Genomic DNA, 17,634 nt, shown 5'->3' on the forward strand with positions numbered 1-17,634 from the left:
TTTCTTGCCTTAAATGGAGTTTCTTCTGATCCGTGGACCAAAGACCCGAGCATTCCAGACTGTCCAGTGGCGCTCCCCAACTCAAATCCGATGTATCTGAATACAACACATGGTTTGGGTTCTTGATCGCAAGCGAAAGACCTTCTCGAAGTCTGACGTTGCTGTCCCACCAAGTCAGACATGTCTTGACTGAGTTGGAGATTGGGATAGAGATACTCTCTAAGCCCTTCTCCTTGTTCCAATGGTTTAAGTGAAATTGGAGAGAGCAAAGGTTGAGTCTCCCCAGAGAGATAAACTGCTCCAGCGATGAAAGAGTCCCCACGAGGCTCGTTCAAACTCTTACAGAGCAACTGTTTTTCTCTTGCAAGTGACGGACTTTTAACAGAGCTTGTTCCATTCTTGTGGGAGACGAAAAGGCCCGAAAAATTCGACACTGTATCTCCATCCCCAAATAAAGAACAGTCTGGGATGGAGTAAGTTACGACTTCTCTACGTTCACTATGAGACCTAGCTCCTTGGTTAGGTCTATGTCCATTTGAGGTTCTCCAGACAGCCATTTAATGACGACGCCCTGATTAGCCAGTCGTCAAAATAAAGGGAGGCTCTGATCCCTGAAAAATGTAGAAAGCTTGCTACATTTTGCATGAGCCTTGTAAAAACAAGAGGAGTAGGACTGAGGCCGAAGCCCAGTGCTCGAAATTGTTACACTACTTTCCCGTCCACAAACCTCAGACATTGTTGAAAGTTTGGATGAATCGGGATGTGGAAGTATGCATCCTGAAGGTCGAGAGAGACCATCCAGTCGCCTTCCCTTACTGCTGCCAAGACAGATTTGGTAGTCTTCATCGTGAACTTTGTCTTGACAATGAACACATTGATTGCACTTACATCTTAAGCACTCCTGCAGTGAACGTGGCTGCCAGTTCATTGGAGCCATCCCTTATGACCTTGTTCATGCATGACATAATTTGTACAGCAATACATTGTCCGCTGGAGAAAACTCCTTACTTAAGGCTCCCAGGGACCAATCCAAAAAATTAAATACTTCAAACGCTCGAAAAACTCCTTTCAGAAGATGGTCTAGCTCTGAAGAAGACCATAAAATCTTGGAGCGTCTCATGGCTAGACGACGAGGAGAGTCCACTAGGTTTAAGAAGTCTCCCTGGGCAGAGGCAGGTACTCCCAAGCCGGGAACTTCTCCTGTGTCACACCAGACACTCGAGCGAGAAGCTAATTTAAGAAGGAGGAAAAGCAAAAGCAGACTTTCCTAAACTTCTCCTGGATTCCAACCAGTCTCCCAGTAAGAGCATGGCTCTCTTGGAAGAACGAGAGAGAACTGACTTCGTATGTGTAGGAGTCGAAGAAAGTCATGCCAAGAGTAAACTCAGACGGCGGAGAACGTGGAGCAGCCGTTACAAAATGAGTAGGACAAAATTTCCCTAAAGAAATTCATAATTTAAAATCAAGGGATTGTTGGACAACCCTAGGTTCCTCCTCTTCTGAATGAATCCCCAAAGGTACACTAGTTGAAAGGGGGTCATCAACTTCTTCTTCAGAAGGCACATCATCTGATAAATCTAAAGTCTTGCGAGAAGGAGCTTTATATTCAGAATGACGTGAAGGAAAAGCCTAACAGGCTACATCAACTTGTATATGAACAGAAGTTAAAGTTGGAGGGTCGATGTCACGTTGTGACTGCAGAGAAAGTTATTCTACTACACGTCGAGACTGAAGTGACTGACGTTCAAACGTCACGTAGTAACAGCGGTGACTGCTGTACGATGCTAAATCGTGACTTCGGTGACTGACACTCGACGTCACGTCGTGTCTACGGTGTCTGCCGCTCAACGTAACGTCGTGTCTGCGGTGTCTGCAGCTCAACGTCACGTTGTGACAGCGGTGGCTGACGTTCAAAGTCTCGGCGGAACTGCAGTGACTGCTGATCAAAGTAATGACTCGACTTAACTGACTGTCGATCAAAGTTACCTCGAGATTTATGCTCCGCATCTCGTTGAACAGCAAAGCTGACACTAGGGATAACGTCAGCGTGACGTAACAAATCTCGTTTAGAAGGTTGAAGACCTGAATCACGTATCCCAGAACTGTGACGTACAACAAGCAAAGGATCCTTTCGCACAGGAACAGGATCGTAAGCTTTCATTAAAGAAGAAAGCTTTAACAGCATATCTTGCAAAACACCTCTAACTACGGATCAACCATACTCGGAATAGATCGTGACGTCGGAAACGTCTGTACATGAACGGGACTCTCATGATGACTACATCTAAGACGTTGATCTTGTTCTGAAGGAACTAATTTACGTTTCATCGGTCTCGAAACCTTACGCCAAGGTTTTATAAAAGACGAATCAACGGAAGACAAGGAGAACTTCGTCTCTCCTGTCTTATGGTAAGGACGTGCTTGAAGAGCAACGTCTGATACCTTTGAGGGAACGTCCGTTCGTTGGTTTACACCTCTCACTTCCTTAGGTCCTACGACATTCCTTCTCCCTGGGGTAGGGGAGCCTGAAAGAGGTCTCGGACTAGGCAAGCGACAAGCACGAATAAACGAACCCTCCGCAACACTGAACATGTTTTTCGCACTTTCTTCACTGACACTTGCATTTTTTAATAATTTCACATTAGACATGAATAAAGCTGATTTCTACCTGAAGCACGCAATTCTCCCTTAAATCAAAAGATTAGAATTGCGAAAAATGTTGTATAATGTAAGCTCATTAGTACAAAATGAATCACACATGCAAAATTAATAAACATATACATATATATAGAATAAAACGGAAATATATAAAGTTAAAAAAGATCAGTGACATGGGAGGAGACTAAAACTAGATCGCTAAGGACTACGTTTTCAATCTCTCACCGTACAGTGCCTTGGGATGAGAATAAAAACTAGAACGTTTTATCTCTCTCTCTCTCTCTCTCTCTCTCTCTCTCTCTCTCTCTCTCTCTCTCTCTCTCTCTCTCTCTCTCTCTCTCTCTCTCTCCGTACAGAGACTTGGGACGAGAGTAAATATCTGAATGAGAATAAAGATTTGGATCGTCTCTCTCTCTCTCTCTCTCTCTCTCTCTCTCTCTCTCTCTCTCTCTCTCTCTCTCTCTCTCGTCACTCACAAGAGACTTCGTCAATAAAAGGTTATTTGACTAAAGGAAAAAACTAAAAGGACTAAGAAATTGAAAATTAACATGTTCCTTTAAATTAGTATTTAAAAAAACTTCAGTTTGAAAGAAGAATGAACAAAACGTCAAAATCGATTAACTCTTTCTGCAAAGTGAAACCGTGATTCTCTCTTACTCTATCGTAACGATAGAGTGCAAACTGCGTAGCATAAATAAACCAAACGTTAGTTCATCTTTGAAAACAGCACGAAGACTATTCAAAGAATAAATTTCTTAAAATAATTTCTAAAAATATTCATCTCATCAATCTAAACAAATATAAAAGTTGAATGGGCTCAACGTTGTTTAACTTCGTTTTCCAAGTCAGTACCGCCTACAAAGAATAGGCATAGGTCGCTTATAAACAAAAATAAAAAATTTATCTCGGTGTTTAGTATAAATGGAAAGCGAATCAAAGAGGCCTAATAAAGACGGGTGAGATATAAAATATATAGAGGTAAATCTATAAATATCAACAATAATTTATAAAGTGATAAAATAATTACTAAAAGCCTTTAACACACTTCCGTACACTGAGGGAAGGGTCGGCCATCTTTTCTCTAAGGAAAATCCAGAGAGAGATTAAAAAAGCAAGGGTAAAATTTTCTCTCCTTTCAAAAGAATTTCTTTTGAAGATCGTATTGCTTGAGAATAATCCAACACGGCGAACGCCATAAAACCATGAACAAGTACTTCAACAATCAGTAGAAACTTGAGGTTAAGCGCGAGCGGAACCAATGCTGTCACTACCACCGACAGAGAAGAACTGAATTTATGGAGAAGTATGTGCGGTATCTGGCCGATAGTCGGCGCTGGTGGGCACACCCGGCAGCCTTCATGGCGATCACTCGCGAGTTTTTGGAATCTGTCGACCGTCGGAGACGTAAGCTATATATATATTCACCGGCTAAGTTTAATATTTAAAAAAGAGCATTTATATCTCACTGGGAGGATAGGGAGGAGGAGATCGAGGGCAAGGCAGAGGATAAAGTACATGGACAGTATTATGGTAGGTGATAAAGTAAGTAATGTTGTTTTAAGAAGAAATTAAAACCTTGAACATCAGAAATTACTACAAACTAATAATCCACAATAACAAATATCAACACTGACAAATAAACTCTCACGTTACCTTTGAGGAGAGCTGTGGCTGGCATGCATGAGGTGGAGCAGGGGGAAGGGAATCTCCATCCATGAGAACTTTGGGTAAAATATTCAAAGTTCTCTTTTGAATGGTGATCACAACCACTAAATGAATCACTTAATTTATGCTTGTTGGGCGCAGGCTCAAATTACCTTTACACACACCTAATTTTGATAAGGAATCTTTCTACGCAACTGCACAACTTTTATTCGATATGGCATATCGATAATCGAGTGTTCGGAGCAGTCCTTAGAAGTCACCTGCTTAGACACAACCCAAGGACGAGTGGGAAGGTTGACTGATCTCAAAGCGAAGGAAAATCTTATGTAGACTAGTCTCAGAACGTATGAAGATCTGAATGCATTGCACATTCTCTGCACACAGGAAAATCTTGATATGACAGTGTAGAACACCGAGAAGAAAGTAACAAGTGCCCTGTCAAACGCCATGATAACTTGGAGAGAAGGCAAGACCCGATCACGAGGTGATGGTACCCATAGAGCATAGACACAGTGTCAGCTGAGACCGATTGGAGTGAGACATTTCCGGTTGATCAATAATTCTTAGAACTGCATTCGCATATTCAGTTGAGGGCACTGCAGTCAGTCGAGACCAAAGAGTTGTGTGGCAACATTTCTTACCACTAAGGGGATAATTTTTTGCATGCACAGTGGCCAAGTACAGGTAACAGAAATAGTATGGGATAGTTTTTGGCATGCACAGTTTTAAGATAGATTGGTGGTCCATGAAAAGAGGGTAGCACTCTTCATACTGACTGCCAATGAGAGTCCTTATCCCCATACTCTAGTTGTGCTTGCCAATGTTTGCTCTCGCTACGAGACAACTCTGGGCACTCACACTCCTAGACAATGAGGTTTTTGGTACCACACACTTCTTCCCCGTGAGTTACCTGTTTGTGATTCCTAACAATTGATCTCTTAGACTTCTTTGATGATGTCTCTACTCATCCTTCCTCTTGAATTTGCAGTGAATAATCTAACGAAGATAAGGCAGTGGAGAAGAAAAACGAAGTTCATTTTTAATGGCATCGTGCCGACCAAGACTATGATTCATAGGGAGAGAGAGACCACAGGAAACTCTTCCAAGAGACAGCACTACCACGTAAAATACCCTTAGCACCTTTACAGGATCAGAAAGGCACAAGGGAAAAAGAAGGGAGGGCACCTCCCCTTAACACTTGGCGGCATAAATCCCTCATATCCTACAATGGAGGAAATAAGTGTTTAATGAATGCCGTCTTCTTTAGGTTGTCATAACTGTGTAAGGCCACACTAGCAAGGAAATAAACAGCAAACAGACATGATGTTCATCACTGTGTAAAGTCAGACTAGTGAGAAAATAAAAAGCAAACAGAAATGTTATTCAACGGTAACAAGTACTGCATGTGGATAATGGTAGGTTTTCCCTGAAAACTCACACAGCTACTGTCATTGAGAAAAAATTGCATATTCTTGTCTTGTTCCTTAATAACCCCCAGACGGAACAATCTGCCAACACAATTTTCTAAAATGAAAAGCAAAGATTAAAACGGCCAGACGAGAACACCGAGAAGGTTGTCTGTGCTCTCCAGTAGTTGAAAACAAAAATGGGAACTCAATGACCCTCCAACTAAATACCGTCTTGTTATAAATTTTAACATCCATATCTAGCTTAGTTGAAAGCATACTCCTATCAAAAGGAAAGGTTTGCATTCGTGTAAGAACAATTACTGTACAGTACATAGCTGGTAAGAGATTTCCAGAATATTAAAATAACTTTTGAAACTTATTTCAAAGGATTAATGAGTATTTTCCAATAATCAAATAAATAAATAGTATTCATCATGGGAACAAAAAGTTGCAAAAGATTTTATTATATCAATTGATAAATTCCCAAGTACCCCAAGAGATGCATAAAGATACTGCTTTACACTCCAAGAATTACTAATATTTTGCAATAGTACTTCCGCTTACCGTTCATTAAGAGGTGAAGTAATATCTCAGCATCACTTAATAATAAGCCACAGTATCTGTTGACCTTGATGTTTCATCCTCTAGCACATCTCTTCCTGACAAAATACAGTCGCTCCATTCCTATACAAATGAACGCTGGTTCAAGCAATACGATCCACTGTGAAATTGAAGTGTCATTTGAGATAATAGCTCATCTAGTAAAGGAATTTTCAGGGGGAAAAAAGTTGAATTATTCTTGGGTCATCAAGTTTGAAAGTATTACAATTATTCATACTTAAAATGTAAAATTCTATTTTGAAAAGTTACAAAAACAACATTGAACTTCAAGAAATTTTATGCAACATCTACCTCACACTCTTGATACACTATCTTAATTGTAACATTAAATCATGCCTCCTGTCGACTTATCCATAACAAAAGAAATTGCTGTAAGATCTGGTTTGAATAAGCTAAATAATATGACTTTTTAAAAGTAATTTGCATTTTTCCTAACTATACAAATCTAAGTTCTTTACTTAAATGGAGTAGAATAAACAGCGAAGGCTGGATAACGGCATTTCATCTTTTTAACAAGGTGTAAACATCTGGCAGGGTAGTTACACCATCAGCCACTGGTTGGCTACCATCATCTTTCCAGCTCACTCTTAACCTCATTATTATTATTATTACTTGCTAAGCTACAACCCTAGTTGGAAAAACAGAATGCTATAAGCCTGAGGGCTCCAACAGAGAAAATAGCCCAGAAAGGAAAGGAATTGAATTACAGCTGGGGCTTGTCTGGGGTGGTAAAGTGGGAGAATTTGAGTAAAAAAATTACTTTTAAAATACAGAAAGTCCTTGACTTACAAACTTAATTGGTTCCAAGAAACTGTTTTTAAGTTGCATTGCTTGTAAGTCGAATTTAATTTTGTTAAATTTTGTCCTAGGGTAGGCCTAGCCTGAATTCCATGCCTATGATTTCCAGCTACAAAAGTCAACAATTATGTTATTTTGATAATAAAATAAATTTTTGAATATACTTACCCGGTGATTATATAGCTGCAACTCTGTTGCCCGACAGACAACTCTACGGTAAAAACTCGCCAGCGATCGCTACACAGGTTGCGGGTGTGCCCAACAGCGCCATCTGTCGTCCAGATACCCAGTACTCAATGTAAACAAAGACTCAATTTTCTCCTCGTCCCACTGCGTCTCTATTGGGGAGGAAGGGAGGGTCATTTAATTTATAATCACCGGGTAAGTATATTCAAAAATTTATTTTATTATCAAAATAACATTTTTCAATATTTAACTTAGCCGGTGATTATATAGCTGATTCACACCCAGGGGGGTGGGTAGAGACCAGCAATATATGTTTACACTTTTATGAGCTAAGAGTTTTTATTTCATTTTAGAAGTTATCCAAATAACAAAAACAAAATAAATAGGTACCTGGTAAGGAAGTCGACTTGAACAATTACTCTGCCTTTTAAGTACGTCTTCCTTACGGAGCCTCGCGATCCTCTTAGGATGCTGATCGACCCCTAGGATCTGAAGTATCAAGGGTTGCAACCCATACAACAGGACCTCATCAAACCCCTAATCTAGGCGCTCTCAAGAAATGACTTTGACCACCCGCCAAATCAACCAGGATGCGAAAGGCTTCTTAGCCTTCCGGACAACCCATAAAAAAACAACATTTCAAGAGACAGATTAAAAGGATAAGGAATTAGGGAATTGTAGTGGTTGAGCCCTCACCCACTACTGCACTCGTTGCTACGAATGGTCCCAGTGTGTAGCAGTTCTTGTAAAGAGACTGGACATCTTTCAAGTAAAATGACGCGAACACTGACTTGCTTCTCCAATAGGTTGCGTCCATTATACTTTGCAGAGATATATTTTGCTTAAAGGCCACGGAAGTTGTTACAGCTCTAACTTCGTGCGTCTTCACCTTAAGCAAAGTTCGGTCTTCCTCACTCAGATGTGAATGAGCTTCTCGTATTAACAATCTGATAAAGTCTGACCAAGCATTCTTTGACATAGGCAAGGATGGTTTCTTAACTGAACACCATAAAGCTTCAGATTGGCCTTGTAAGGGTTTAGTACGCTTTAAATAGAACTTAAGAGCTCTAACAGGGCATAAGACTCTTTCTAGTTCATTGCCTACGATCTCCGATAAGCTGGGGATATCGAAAGATTTAGGCCAAGGCCGAGAAGGCAGCTCATTTTTGGCTAGAAAACCAAGTTGTAGCGAACAAGTGGCTTTTTCTGACGAAAATCCGATGTTCTTGCTGAAGGCATGAATCTCACTGACTCTTTTAGCCAAGGCTAAGCATACCAGGAAAAGAGTCTTAAGAGTGAGATCTTTCAGGGAGGCTGATTGTAACGGCTCCAACCTGTCTGACATGAAGAATCTTAGTACCACGTCTAAATTCCATCCAGGGGTAGCCAAACGATGCTCCTTGGTGGTCTCAAAAGACTTAAGGAGGTCTTGCAGATCTTTATGTTTGGAAAGATCTAAGCCTCTATGCCGGAAGACCGATGCCAACATGCTTCTGTAGCCCTTGATAGTGGGAGCTGAAAGGGATCGTCCTTTTCTCAGGTATAAGAGAAAAACAGCTATTTGAGCTACAGAGGTACTAGTCGAGGATACAGAAACTGACTTGCACCAATCTCGGAAGACTTCCCACTTCGATTGGTAGACTCTAATGGAAGACGCTCTCCTTGCTCTAGCAATCGCACTGGCTGCTTCCTTCGAAAAGCCTCTAGCTCTCGAGAGTCTTTCGATAGTCTGAAGGCAGTCAGACGAAGAGCGTGGAGGCTTTGGAGTACCTTCTTTACGTGTGGCTGACGTAGAAGGTCTACCCTTAGAGGAAGACTACTGGGAACGTCTACTAACCATCGAAGTATCTCGGTGAACCATTCTCTCGCGGGCCAGAGGGAAGCAACTAACGTCAACCTTGTCCCTTCGTGAGAGGCGAACTTCTGCAGTACCTTGTTGACAATCTTGAACGGTGGGAATGCGTAGAGATCCAGATGTGACCAATCTAGGAGGAAAGCATCTATATGTATTGCTGCTGGGTCCGGGACTGGAGAGCAATAGATTGGAAGCCTCTTGGTCAGCGAGGTTGCAAAGAGATCTATGGATGGTTTTACCCCAAGTGGCCCAAAGTCTCTTGCACACATCCTTGTGGAGGGTCCATTCGGTTGGAATTACTTGCCCTTTCCGACTGAGACAATCTGCTATGACGTTCAAGTCGCCTTGGATGAACCTCGTTACTAGGGAGATGTCTTGACCTTTTGACCAGATGAGCAGGTCCCTGCGATCTCGTACAACGTCAGTGAGTGGGTACCTCCTTGTTTGGAGATGTACGCCAAGGCCGTGGTGATGTCCGAGTTAACTTCCACCACTTTGCCTCGAAGGAGAGACTTGAAGCTTTTCAAGGCCAGATGTACTGCCAACAGCTCCTTGCAGTTGATATGCATGCTCCTCTGACTCGAGTTCCACAGTCCTGAGCATTCCCGACCGTCTAGTGTCGCGCCCCAGCCCACGTCCGATGCGTCCGAGAAGAGAACGTGGTTGGGAGTCTGAACAGCCAGGGGAAGACCCTCTCTTAGGTTGATATTGTCCTTCCACCAAGTCAGACGAGACTTTATCTTTTCGGAAACCGGGATCGAGACCGCTTCTAGCGTCTTGTCCTTTTTCCAGTGAAAAGCTAGATGGTATTGAAGAGGACGGAGGTGTAGTCTTCCTAGTGACACAAAATGTTCCACGGATGACAGCGTCCCTACCAGACTCATCCACAGCCTGACTGAGCAGCGTTCCTTCTTCAGCATCTTCTGGATGGATAGCAGGGCTTGATCTATTCTGGGGGCTGATCGTCTTGTTGTTCAGCAACGTCCTCATCAGAGGGTTCCTCATCCGAAAACTGATGAGGAAACGGCAACGGAGTGGGCAACGTCTGGCTCGCTGAGTCCGGTCGCACTGGTGCATGCGTGACGGAGCCGGACACAACATCATGGAACTGCTGCACAGTCTGTGAACTGTCAACAACCATGGGTGCGCGAGGAAGCACAGCGTCAACCCGAGACTGTCTAGACCGTCTGGGTTGTGCAGTCAACACCCTACCGGGTTGCTGAGGTTGACGCACTGCGTCAAAACAAGTCACCTCTGCTGGTTGTTGAACGTCCTGAACGTCAACAACCACCTCCGAGCGTCGCTTAACGTCAATGTGCGGCTGGCAACCCACACTGGGTCGCATCGGTGGAGGAACCACCTCAACTGGCAGACGCGAGTAGGTTACCTCAGCGTCAACAGGGCGCACAACCGACCGGTTGGAAGGTTGTTGGCCAGAAGGTTCGGTAGCAACCTTCTCCGCATTAAAGTCCTCTATCAAGGACGCAAGCTTGGACTGCATGTCTTGCAGCAAAGCCCATTTAGGGTCTACGGGAGCAGGTGCGGCAACAGACGGGGTTAGCGACTGAGGAGGTACCGCTTACCATCCCTGAAAGCCTTGTTATGCATGACATAATTGTACAGCAAAACTTCAAAGGCTCGAAAACAGCTGTGAGGTTGACCTGTAAAAAACTTGGAGCGTCTCCTGGCCAGGCGCCAGGGAGAGGCTACGAGAATTGAGAAGTCTATCTGGGCAGAGACATGAACTCCCAAGCCGAGAACTTCTCTCGTGTCATATCAGACTCTCGCTCTATAAACCAGTTTAAAAGAAGGGAAAGCAAAGGCTGTATCCCCCAAACTCCTCCTGGTGAAAAACCAGTCGCCTAGCCAACGTAAAGCTCTCTAGGAGAGCGAGAGAGCACTAGCTTAAAAACAACGGCTTCGAAGTAGCTAGGCCTAGTGTAAGCTCTGACGTTTAGGCGAACGAGGAGCAGCAGTTACAAAAAGATCCGGACAAAGATCCTTGAAAAAATCATCATGATTTCATTAAAGTCCATAGGTAGCTAAGCAGCTTTAGGCTCCTCTCCATCTGACAGAGTCCTCAAGGGAATATCAGTAGGAGGGGGAACAGCAACTTCCTCATCTACAGGAACCTTATCCGATAAAAGCTGAGTCTCAAGCAAGGGAGAGACCTACCGTGGTGGCAATGCTTTACAAGCAGAGTCCACACTCACTGGTGCATTAGTAGCGGACCAGAACGCAACGTCATGTAACTGCTTGACAGTCTGTGAACTGTCAACAACTGAACTGTCAACCACAACAGGTGCGTGAGGACGCACAGCGTCCACTCGAGACTGCTTTGACTGCCTAGACTGAGCAGTCAAAACAACTCTAGAATGCGGAGGTTGACGCACAACGTCAAAACAAGTCAACTCCGATTGTTAGTGAACGTCTTTGAACGTCAACAGGAGCATCAGCAAGTGGCCTAACGTCCAAATGCGGCTGAAAAACCACACGAGACCGCATCGAGTGTGGTTCTCAGCAACCTGACTGACGTGACTAAGCTACGCCAACGTCAACAGTAAGCACAAAGGAACGTTAGGTTGGCTGAAAGCCAGGATATCGATGAGATAAACGGCTAGACTCAACGGACTAATCGGCAGAATAGTCTTCCATAAGGGAGGCAAGCATATACTGCATGTCTTGCCATACAACCCATTAAGGATCAACGGAAATGGTTGTGGTAAGAGACGAGGGTAACGTCTGTGACCGCAACACTTTGCCAACAAAAAAAGACTCTCGGAGTCTGTGTTACGCTTTTGTTAGGCGGCGAGCAGTTATCCGATGACTGCATAGGGTCAGAGCTGTCCTAATGGTTGTAATCAGGACGCTGGACCTGTCCTGAAAGGACTGACTTTCGCTTAAGGGCTTCGAAACCTTGTGACAGGTTTCTTATGCGAAAAGCCTTCGGATGACGAGGAGAAACAACGTCTCTCTCGTCTTATGGTAGGGGAGATCTTGGTAAGATACACCCGATACCATAGAGGGAAAACGTCTGTTCGTTGATCAAGGCCTCTCGAACCCATAAGTCGTTTGACATTACTTCTCCCCTGGGCTTGGGAGCATGCAAGAGGTCAAGGACTAGGTGAACGACAGGCACGAACAGACGAACCCTCGGACGCAACACTGTAACACTTTGCGCATATCATTTTATCACTTCGATTTTCTGTTTTGCACTTATTTCACTGAAATCGAAACTTTTACTGATTTCTACCTGAAACACGCAATTCTACCCTTCATTAAAAGGTAGTAATTGCGAAATCAGTCGTATAATGCAAGCTCATTAATACCAGCAAAAAACAGAAAACATATTTTAAGATAAAAAAAAAAATCAGTGGCTGGGAAAGACTAAACACTAGTTCATATAACTACGTTTTCAATCTCTCACCGCACATAGCCTGGGGACGAGAATAAAAAACTAAAAACGTTTTATCCTTCCTCCCCGTACAGCGACTAGGGACGAGAGTAACTCGAGAACAACGTTACCCGCTTGAACGGAACGTTTTCTCTCCTCTCTCTCCCTCCGTCTCTATCTCTCTCTCTCTTTCTCTCTTGATTTCGCACCTAAGAGAAGAGCCCAATTATATTTCGTCAAAAAAACATGTTATTTGACTAAAGGAAAAAACTGAAAGGTTTTTCAAATAAAAAGTTCCTTTAAAATAGAATTTAAAACATTTAAGCTAAGAAAGAATGAACAAAACGTCAGAATCGATTTACTCTTACTGCAAAGTGAAACCGTGATACACTCTCTCTCTATCGTAACGATAGAGCGCATGTTGAACGTCCTGAACGTCAACAACTGCGTAGCATAAATAAACTAAACGTTAGTTCATCTTTGAAAACTATCAAAGAAATTCTTTCATAAAATATTACATTTAAAAAGTTTTAAATCCTTAGCTCTTTAAAAGCTAATTACGATATAAAGGGCTCAACGTTGATTAACTTCGGTTCCAAGTTAGGACCGCCTACTATCAGGAAAGGTCGCATATAAACAAAACATTAAAATTTATATTTATATGTTTATAATAAATGGAAAGTTAATCGAAGAGGCCTAATAAAGGCGGAGAGATATAAAATATATAGATCTATAACGTGATAAGATAATTACTAAAAGCCTAAACACACTTCCGTCTAAGGGAAGGGTCGGCCATTTAAAAGTGAAAGAAAGTCCATACTCTCTTTGTCACCATAATTAAATCTATCCAAAACGAGTTCAAGATTTAAGATGAAGATAAAACACCTGCATAGCGAAAGCTCAAAACTAGAATATAGTACTTCACCAAATAGATGTGAAAAACTCCAGTTTAGCAACAGCGAGTAAGTACGTCTTGTCGATAGCTCAACAGAGAGAAAATTGAGTCTTTGTTTACTTTGAGTACTGGGTATCTGGACGACAGATGGCGCTGTTGGGCACACCCGCAACCTGTGTAGCGATCGCTGGCGAGTTTTTACCGTAGAGTTGTCTGTCGGGCAACAGAGTTGCAGCTATATAATCACCGGCTAAGTTAAATATTGAAAAAGTCAGGTTTCATATGAAATAGATATTAGGTTATTACAAATGTTGTTTTGCTTACTCTATTAAATGATATAACATTGTTTTATTACAGCAATTCTTTATCTTATCTTTGTTATTTTCAGTTGGATTTGTGTTTATAAGTTGGGGACATTCTGTAAGTCATGTGTTCCTATACAAATACAAATATTTGTTCTTTACTTATATGGAGACTCATCCTTAGGAGGAAATCTCCATTCCAACTGGCTGGAAACTAACCAAGAATTCTCAGGCTTAGCATTAGATGCGACAGCCTGAGATCCTACACCTCGTGAACCCACATTAAGTTGATGGCAATCATGGCCTGTGCATGTAGAGTAAGGCAAGATTAGAGCTGAACTTTGTTATGCTAAACTCAAAGTGACACTGAATTGCTAATGAAGTAACAAGTTTGCTTAGTTCATAACATTTCCCCTAGTAAGAAATGTGGGGAACAGACTCAAGGATGTTTGAAACACCCTGAAACTGAAAACAAATGAGCTTACCTATCTCAGATCGAGTCCAGCTGGTGACAATTATAATGCTGTACCCGAAGAGGGGGTAAAACAGGAAATCCACTATCGGGTAGAGGGGCTTCAAGCAGATGGGTCCCTCTTAACGAGAGAATGCCTTGATGAAGTCATTGGGCTTCAGCACGGCATATCATTCCCGTGCTGAAGGCTTGTGACGGGCAAGAGGGCTCTCGAACTGGGGAATTTCTTTTCCTCAGTTTGACTCTAAATTTCTCTCATTCTTTTTCTATTACCTCTTATTGCTTATTCCTCCTTCATAATTATCAGCTGTCTCCAACCTTGCTGTCAAAACTCTTTTACCCATTTCACTGTCCAGGTTTTTTAGAGGGGACATTGTATCCATGATCGGTTTTTATTTCAAAATCAATTGTGGGAGCTGTGGTGGTCTTGCCAACTGCCCGAAAATGTTTGGACACCTAGGAGTGTCAGTATTCCCATACTGGCACGCGGAACTATCTCTTAGGAAATTTGGCCTTCGGATTCCAGGGGTTGGCGATTTTATAGAGATAGGACTCTCGGCATTCTGTCCGGTTTGCCTGCCACTATGATTAGAGTGGGGATGATTGTATTCTTGAAATGCTCTCAGTCCCATCAAGCGGGTTTGGCATACACTTGAGCCACTCTAATCATAGTGGTACCATCCCTTTGTGGTAGGGTAGGGAGTGGACATTTGGTAAGCAGCTTTCACAGGTGTCATTGGTGGAGAAATTAATTCCAGGAAAGGCTAACGGTGTCTTCTTTGGAATTTCAGACAGTCTTAATTTTTTCTCTCCCTTAAACTATATTTTTTTCCATTGTTTTTTTTTCATTGTTATTATGACCCCTTCCCTCCCCCTGAAAAAATAATTAATGAGTAAACTTAATATTCCCCGTACCCCTGGATCAAATGGCGAACCCCAGACACCGTTGACGACTTCTGCTTGTTTAAATAGGGAAAGCTCTGTTGACAACCTCGGCAATAAAAAGGATTCCTCCAACAATACTTCTCTGACCAGTGTTGTTAAAGACAATTTATCGACACTGGTGGAAAATGATGCTTGTAATAACCGTAATACTTTACTCTCTGGTTCTGGCTCATTACCAGATCCAACAAAAAATCTGAAAATTCTCCACTTAAAAAACATACCAATTGGTTGTAGCTATGACATAATTCATGAAGCCTTCTGTAGATTTGGAGCAATCAAAGAAATTTTAATGGAGCTTAATGGTAGTAAAGGCTTTTGGGAAGCTTGGGTATCATTTTCAAGTTTTGAGATTGCTTTAGAAGCAAATAAAAATTTAGAGAGCATAAAAATTGACAATTGTTTGATTTCTGGGGCTTTATGTGATAAAGCACCAAGACACCTAGAGGTATATAAACCAGAAGAATGGATGGAAAAAGAAATAGAGCATAGACTTCCAGAAGTAAGAACCCCCAAGCCCCCAACATGGATAATTGCATCTGGAAAGATAGATAATTATAACTATTAGAAGATTAGTAAATTTATACAAAAAAAAGTTGGATTAATTAAAAGTAAGGATATTAGTAGATACGGTAAGCAATCTGTTTTGATTAATGCAAAATCAGATACTCAAGCTCACATGCTTTGTGGCATGAAGATTGCAGAAATTGATCCTATTAAGGATATTAAACCACATATGAGCTTCAGCTATGGTAAAGGAGTAGTTTTTGATAAAGATCTATATGAATTCTCAGAACCAGAAATTCTGGACATGTGCCCTGCTAATGTTTGGAAAGTAAGTAAGATCCCTCAAACAAGCATGGTAGTTTTAACATTTGAAACCCCTGTTATACCAGATCATATAATTATTGAGAATGAAAGAGTACGTGTTCGAGAATATAAACCTAGGCCTTTACAATGCTTTAATTGTTTCAAGTACGGTCACCCTTCCCGGTACTGCAATAATACGAAGATCTGTATTAACTGTTCTTTGTTAGAACATGGCCAATGCAACAGAGATACAACCTGTGCAAACTGTAAAGATAATCATAAACCAAATGATAAAAGATGTAGAGAATACAAGAATGAAGAAGCTGCAATCTTGAAAGCAAATGCTGAACATATAAGTGTAGGTTATGCAAAGCATTTACTCAATCGGCAACTTAATTTTGCTCGCGCGGTTAAGATGCCAACAAAAGATTATAATCCACTACCCCTTACTACCACAGGGGGACCAGTGGCAGCACCTGGCCCGTCAGGTGCATCTCCCTTAGTGGTAGTAGCCCAGCCATCTGGGTCAAGTGCTCAGGCTATAAAAGCCAGAGCACAAACCTCCAAAGAGGTCAATATGGTGTCCAACACACCAAAAGTATTGTCACCGATAGGAGCATCTCCCCTAGAGGTAGTAGCCCAGCCTTCTGGGTTAAGTGCTCGAACTGTAGAAGTTCTAGCACAATCCTCCAAGGAAGCCAATGTGGCTTCCACCACCTTAAATGTATTGTCTCAGGCAGAATCTCTACCTGATTTGATGGAGATTGGAAAACAAGATCTTCCAAAGAGGAAAAGGTCCCCATCATCCTCACCTTCATCTAAGTCAGGTAAGTGCCCTACTGCTCATGATCCTAAGGTTGACTCTTATAAAGATTCTAGAAAGAAAGAAAAGAAGAGTAGTGGCCTAGTAAAGCCTTCCATCTCCAGGCCTTACAAGGCTTCATCTGAAAAGTCCCAAAAGACAAATGAGACAAAGAAAAATAATAACAAAAGATAATGTCTATCATCCAGTGGAATTGCAGAGGTCTAAGTACTAGCATTGAGCAAATAAAAACTTTAACCAGGGACTCAGACACGAAGGTAATTTGCCTACAGGAAACCAAGATCGGTGACAAACCATTTAATCCTGGACTCAATTATCATCTTTGTAGATCCCCTCCTTTGCAAGCTGCAAGAGCTCAAGGTGGTACAGGTTTTATTATTCACAAATCTGTAAAATTTGAAACAATCCCACTCAATACACCACTACAGGCATGTGCAGTTAGAACTCATATCGGGAAAAAAATTACTTTATGCTCGCTATATATTGAACCATCCTTAGAACTTTTCCTCTTAGATCATGCTGGTAATCCAAGAAGGCTTAGACTTTCTGACCTCCAAGACTTGATCAATCAGCTTCCTGCCCCTTTTATTTTAATGGGTGATTTTAATGCAAAGCATACTTTATGGGGTGGAAATGTGTGCGATAGATGGGGTAATCTTGTTGAAGAATTAATCGACAACAATGATGTAATACTAATGAATGATGGTTCTCCAACTAGGTATGATGTATTCCACAACTCTACATCAGCCATTGATTTGTCAATCTGTTCCTCATCCATTCGATTGGACTACCTTTGGTCAGTAA

The 17,634-nt window shown here is 41.9% G+C and overlaps 1 protein-coding gene across 1 annotated transcript in view; it reads right to left on the bottom strand.

The window, feature by feature from the left end:
- Positions 1-17,634, bottom strand: part of LOC137659280 (zinc finger BED domain-containing protein 4-like) — a 99,538-nt gene that overhangs the window by 34,467 nt on the left and 47,437 nt on the right. The window contains exon 3 of the mRNA XM_068394308.1: positions 6,297-6,453. The gene's annotated coding sequence lies outside the window, so the exon portion shown is untranslated. The remainder of the gene's footprint in view (positions 1-6,296; positions 6,454-17,634) is intronic.

The sequence above is a fragment of the Palaemon carinicauda genome, chromosome 19 (genome assembly GCF_036898095.1).
Source record: "Palaemon carinicauda isolate YSFRI2023 chromosome 19, ASM3689809v2, whole genome shotgun sequence".
Classification (NCBI taxonomy): domain Eukaryota; kingdom Metazoa; phylum Arthropoda; class Malacostraca; order Decapoda; family Palaemonidae; genus Palaemon; species Palaemon carinicauda.